This window comes from Nelumbo nucifera, chromosome 7 (genome assembly GCF_055504915.1).
Source record: "Nelumbo nucifera cultivar China Antique chromosome 7, China Antique-T2T, whole genome shotgun sequence".
Classification (NCBI taxonomy): Eukaryota; Viridiplantae; Streptophyta; class Magnoliopsida; order Proteales; family Nelumbonaceae; genus Nelumbo; species Nelumbo nucifera.
In genome coordinates, this window is record NC_142655.1 from 17444593 (window position 1) to 17450895 (window position 6303).

Consider the following 6303-nt stretch of genomic DNA (forward strand, 5'->3'; position numbering starts at 1 on the left):
CCATAATTAATCTATCAATCATAAATAATTGGTGCTTCAAGATCTGCAGCAGAGATGCGGCTTCCTCACCAGTCACCAGGAGAGTTCCAGGACAAAGGAAAAGTGGTGTGTCAAAGTTCTATCGGCCGGTTTTGCCAAATTCAAATTTAGACAAAACCAACGGCTCATTCTGTCCTAGTTCAAATTGGTAATCAAGTGGGCCTAACTTTTGCCCCACAAGGAGGTGTGCACTGTGCAGTGTGCTCCACGGCACGAATAAAAGAAATTGAAAACTGTCATATCAATAAAAGACATTGTAACATGTTTAATTGGTTTTAAGAATCCAAAGTAGGTCGGTATTTTATCTAATTAATTTTTACGAGTTTGTACAGTTAGGCTCAGTTTGGAAAGACTTAAATGTAAAAATATGTACAACGTAAATACATACAAAAAATAATATAAAATACAAGGTTTTGCACTATTTATACTCCTTTCAAATTCAGCCTTAGGAAAAATTCATTACAATTCGAGTTTGTACGATTAGGTTGTATTTGGTTATGTTGCAATGCAAATAAATTTACAGTGATGCAAAATCATAGCAGTGCAAATAATTTGAGTGTAAATTCTGATATGTTTTTGTTTCAAATTTTAGCTTATTTTGCTTTATTACAATATAAATGAATTAAATTGAAAGATGAAACAAAATAAAGTAAAATTCAAAACAAAAGTAAGCAAGAATATACATCATTTACATTTGCACTCTCATGCATTCGTACTTGTGCAAATAAATTTGCACTGCAACCAAACACAACCTTAGGCTCAATTTGGAAGGAATACAAATACATATAAAATAATACAAAATATAAGGTTTTGCACTCTACAAATTTGTATTTGTACTCCTTCCAAACTGGGCCTTACGAAAAATTCATGGGATAAGTAAACTACACTCCATCTCAGAATTTTGAATTAAACTGCAGACCTACAACAATTCAAAATTACAAACACCTCCACCTATAACACCCATACCCACCCATGAATTGGCATCAATTCCAAGCTGGCACCTACACCCAACTGTATGGTGGAGCTAGGATTTTTGAGGGTGGACTGAACACTAAAATCCCCAAAATTAATTCATTACAATTCAAGGGGTAATGTAGAATAGGTAAGGGTTTAGGACAATACATTAAGAAAATCAAGAGGAGGAATATATCATAAATTTTCCATGGATTTTGAAAATTAACTTGGTTCAAGGTAATGTGTCAGCTCCCAAGGTAAACTTCCTTGACTCACGTTTTGAATATTCCCATTAAACCTATTATAAAAGAAAAAATTCAGTATATATACTGAGAATTTTATATAGGGTTCCACTTAAAATTTAATGTTGATGGTGCTTGCCATGGAAAATTAGGTGAGAGTGCAAGTGGAGGCATTGCAAGGGATATCAATGGTATTTTTTGTCTTTGGATTTTATAATTTTTATGGAAATGAAACTATTATGATGGTTGAATTCTTGGCTCTCTATGATAGGTTATAAAGTACGCTATAAAAATGGTATCATTGAGATTGAAGTGGGGATTGATAATTAAGACTTTAGTTGAATAGTTGGTAAGTTCTCTGGCTAATAGTAGTAGAGACTTGGCTGCCACCAAGGTTGGGGATGGACTACCCAAAAAATAAATAAATAAATAAAAACAAAAAAGAAACTTTAGTAGAGATTTTGCTTCAAAAGGCCTCTTATCATTGGAATATTACTTATTTTTTAAGAAATGTCAAACATATGTGTAGTTCTATGGGGACTAAATCCTCTCATACTAGCAAATGTACAGAGTGGTGAACATGGACATTACTGGAAAGAGATTCTAGGTTGTTAGGTCAACTCAAGATATTCCTCAATACCTTAAGAATTTGTTGAGGGAAGATCGTATCACCATTTCTATTTTACATATTGACAGATGTATTTTCTTCTTGATTATGTTTAGCTTTTTTCTATTTCCTTATTGCTTAAGGGCTGGATTGAGACTTGAGGGGCCAAGGAAGTAGGTTATGCATGTTATTGGGTTTTGGGGCAATGCGGACTACGTCCTCCCCTGTATTATTATACCTTCCTTCTTGATTGTCTAAGTCAGCCACTCAATTAGAGTTACAACTTGGGTCAAGTTAGTTCGAACCCAATCCAAAAAAGCAGGTTGGATCAAAGTTTAGGTCAGGGTCGTTGAAAATTAATTATGAACTCACCTTAACTTTGAATTGGATTGGTGTTGAGGCCTTGACAAACCTAAACCAAACCAAACCCGACTTAACGTCACACATTTGCATGTATAAATATCATATAGATATGTATTATGCATGTAACTAATAATGTATATGTCCATTCATCATCCATGCATGTATGTATGTGCAATTATTCGTATACTTATATGCATGCATATTGTTTTGTGCCCATACAAAACAATTGTGACTTACCTTTACCTTAAACACTCTTCTAGAGGGATCAAATGAGAATAAAAGTTTGAGGGGTTGGTGGACAAGGGTTGGTAATAAAAAGGAAAATAAGATTCTTTTAGTGAAGGAAAAACTTGTATTTGTTCTTTGGACTGTCTGAAAAAATAAGAATACAAAAACTTTCAATAACGTTTCAACTCCCATTCCAATTATTTTAGAACGGGCTCTTGATATGTTTGTGGAGTTTTTTGATGGGAGCAAAGATAAAGTTATTGCACAAATGTACAAAGTGTGGAAACCAATTATTTGGAGCAAGGTTCAAAGTATCGATACAATACGCGTATCGATACTTAGAAACACACAAAATTCTTTTTTTTTCTCAAATTTTGGTTTTTTGAGAAGCTAAATATAAGTTATTTTTTAATTAAAAAAAGTGGAGTTCCGAAACACCTGTTTACAGGTATTTCAGAGCGTATCTTTTTCAAAAGATACAATACGATACGCCCGATACGGGGCATATCGTATCGATACTTTAAACCATGATTTTGAGTGCTCCAAAATTTAGCACTATTAAAATAAATTTTGATGCCTCTCGTAACGGTGATGGGAAATGTTCTGTGACTAGTATTATTTGTGACAATCTTGGGCGGGTAATAGTGGTTAAAGCATATAAACTTGGCACCTATACCATCAACCAAGGGACTTGGGCTACATGGGAAGCTCATATTCAAGGGACAAAACTATTGGGAGCCTCCTATTATAATCGAGGGTGATTCATTATTGGTTATCCCATGCATCAACAAAAAGGCGAATGTTCCTTGGAATTTGAAAGGCATCATCTTTTGCTACTTGAAGAGGAGAGGTCTATTCAATGGAGGTCTTCGATACCAGTATATTTTCCGAGAAACTAACCAGGCGGCAAATTGACTTGCTCATGAAGCTCTTTCTTCTTCTTCCCCTTCCCTAGACTATTGTATCAACTCCCTTCCTCCTTCCCTTCTTCTTATTTGTTTTGCAGATTTTTGGGGACGTACTTGTGTAGTACACTTCTTTTTATTTCAAAAAAAAAGGCAAACATTTTCTAAAGCATGCAATGCTAACCATGTTATTTTACACATAATAACATGGTTTTCAATCCGTTGTTGACCCGGATGGTCGGACCGTTTGGCCCGAGAACTATCCAGGCTATCGGTTCCATTTTACCCCAAATTTGGTCCTTGGCCAAAAACCGTTGAAAAAGTCAATAACCCATTAGAACCCTTAGAATCTAGGAAATAAGTACATTTAAAAAATAGAAATAAAGAAGCCAAGCCAACCCGAGACTAATCTGAACCCAAATCGGTTTAAACCGGCCCGGCTTGCACCCGTATGCTCCTCCACCTGCAGTAAATTTTTGGGATTAAGAAATGTTCACTATTTTTATTTTAAAACCCAATTTGTATTCAAACCCATATGATTTCAATTTGACTCTTTAAACCGAGTTAAATTTGGGTTTGCTTCTGGCTCGGCATCTCCTAGCCCTAGCCCAGCTGAGTCAATAGTTTTGCTCTTCTTGACTCAGGTCCATGAACTAATAAACTTGAGCTTAGATCCGGCTATTTTACACAATATTTTTACATTAATTAGGACTGTTGAAGTCCATCCATGATATATATCATGTAGAAAATAACAAAACATTATAATATTTATACAATTCAATAATTATTTGTGATCTACTTTTTTAACGACTTGAGCCCTAAAAACAGACCAACAAGCTAGCTGGGCTCATTTACAACCCTACCTAACCTGACTGTCTGAACCTTACTAACATCGGCATTACGTCCAACTGTGGTCCATCCATATAGATGTCTGGACTCTGGCGAACAATATATACACACCTACACACAACAATGATGATCAATTTTTTTAAGACTGCGGGATTATCAAAGAAGCAGACTGATAGCTAGCTGCAGATTAAAGCTACTGTACTTGGGCTAATTGCTACATCTTCCCTATCTTCAACAGTCAAAGGGGGCTAGCCCTCATTCCTCACCCCATGCATGTTCAATCTGTTCATTGTTTGATCTTATTTTTGGTACGCAGTTTTCTGCTCCAAACTTCCTATTAATGAAAACTGAGAAGACGCAGATAACCATGGAAACCAACAGTGATAGATAGAGATGGCCAGATGGGTATGGCTCGCTCTCTTCACTCTTAAAGCCAAGTTTTACGTCTATATATTGTCACGGGCTGTGCTGCTGCCTGCTGTGCAGTATTCTTTCACACCAAAGTCATAAATGGCAGCATATACCTTCTCTGACTTAAGTACAAATTCTTAATGACCTTCACATGTAAACAGTATTCCGCCATGAAAACTTGAAAAGAAAGCAGCAGCGAACGGCCCAAGAAATGAAGCTTCCCCCATTATTTGCTTGACTTGATTAAATGTTGTTGATGGGCATTTACTTGATTGGAATAGGCTTGGGTGTAGCCACATGTCTTTGAGAGAAAGAGGGCCCACCATCTGATGGTTGCTTAGGCTGGGTAGGACCCATGAACCCATCCAGTGGTTGGACGTGATCCTCTCAGCATCCAACAGATTGAAAATTATTTGGGCTCTAGCAGACTATCACAGATGCTTCATGACTTTCACATGTAACTATTGATCTTCCACCATCAAAGGATGAACAAAATGGCCGAAGAATTGGGGCGTCCGCTCAATGAGTCAATTAATCTCTTCGGGCCCAATGGATTTTATCTTTTCCCATTTTTTTGTCTTATTTCTTCCGTTTATGAGTAGGGTCCATTTCTTCTTAATGCGCCCATTAATTTGTTAGAAGCCCTGTTGGTTTTCACTTGTAGTTTTAAGTATATTTACCTCGGCAAGTATTTCTCAAGTAAAACTTGTTCGGATAAGTGGGTTTCAGCATTTTTGTGTGATACAAATTATTCGGGTAAAGAAAGAAGGAGAGAGAGACTATTATTGACATGCCCATAAATTGTTTATCCATCTTCCAAGAGGTCCGATATCGAGTCCGGATTCAGTGAATTCTTAGGTTCACGGAGCGCATTGAGGAGGCATGCACATCGACACTCTTTTGAATTAACTGCATAATGGGTGTTTGTCGTTAACTTCCATCCATCCGGTTGAACCAAACACCCTGTGAACCTAAGGGTCCACTAAACCGTTTCGTTAATTTCTTGCTTGTTCTTCCTCTTTTGCTTTGATGTTTCGACAGAAGGAAACGATTCTTTCTGCCGTAAGACATGCTGTTTGCTGTCTCCTCCTCTCCATCTCTTCCAAGTAGAAAATCCACCACTCCCCCACTCACCGGTCACCACCAAACCCCTCAATCACAGCGTTGATATCATTCGCTTCTAATGGCCAACCCTCTCAGATTTCTTTGACTTTTGTTTCTCCTGTGCAACTCAGTTTTCTCCCAACTCGACAAGTTCTTCTATGGTGGTGGGTTCGTTAGAGTTGGCACCAATTTAAGCTTGAATGGAGATGCCCAAATCCAGAACAATGGGATTCTTCGTAATGAGATTTTCCTGTGCAATTCACGTAAATCTTTGTATTCTTTGTAATGCTTGTTTTATTTGTCTTTACTTGGATTTCATCATTTTTGTTGCTATTAGATTTATTGTGATTGTTATTTTAAATACCTTGTGGTTTTATACTATGGGTGATTGTTGTGAAATCCCAACACATATCCCAATTAATATCTTGGCATACTCAGCCCTAGTATATTGGAGAATTTATCAAATCATGTTTTTGTTGTTGAACTCAACACTGTTGAAGACATCAACGACAATCATGTTGGAATTGACATCAACAATAGGGTTGTTCATAAGAAGGCCCAACCCGACCAAACCGACCAACCCGAGTTGGTCGGGTTTTCA